At 39.1% G+C, this 419-nt stretch overlaps 1 protein-coding gene across 1 annotated transcript in view; it reads right to left on the bottom strand.

The window, feature by feature from the left end:
* The window catches only part of LOC106876583 (cyclin-G-associated kinase-like), a 108,248-nt gene that overhangs the window by 2,102 nt on the left and 105,727 nt on the right, over positions 1 to 419 (bottom strand). The window lies entirely within an intron of this gene.

Here is a 419-nt window from a genome sequence, read left to right as displayed (position 1 = left end):
CCACCAGTCCTCAGTCAAATCGTCCAACCCATGCTAGCATGGAAAGCGGACGTTAAACGATGATGATGATGATGATGATGATGATGATATATATATATATATATATATGGTTGGCGTTAGGAAGGGCATCCAGCTGTAGAAACTCTGCCAAATTTAGATTGGAGCCTGGTGTTGCCATCCGGTTTCACCAGTCCTCAGTCAAGTCGTCCAACCCATGCTAGCATGGAAAGTGGACATTAAACGATGATGATGATGATGATGATGTATATGTATATTAATTGATTATGCAGCAAGTACAAACTCAACAAAAGTAACATTTCAGCAAGTGCCACAACTTACCTAGCACAAATATAACAACTATGAACTAAGTGTGTGTGTGTGTGTGCATATGTATGTGTATATGTATGTTTATGTGTATG

The sequence above is a fragment of the Octopus bimaculoides genome, chromosome 28 (assembly GCF_001194135.2).
Source record: "Octopus bimaculoides isolate UCB-OBI-ISO-001 chromosome 28, ASM119413v2, whole genome shotgun sequence".
Taxonomy (NCBI): Eukaryota; Metazoa; Mollusca; class Cephalopoda; order Octopoda; family Octopodidae; genus Octopus; species Octopus bimaculoides.
This window is presented reverse-complemented; position numbering and strand designations above follow the sequence as displayed.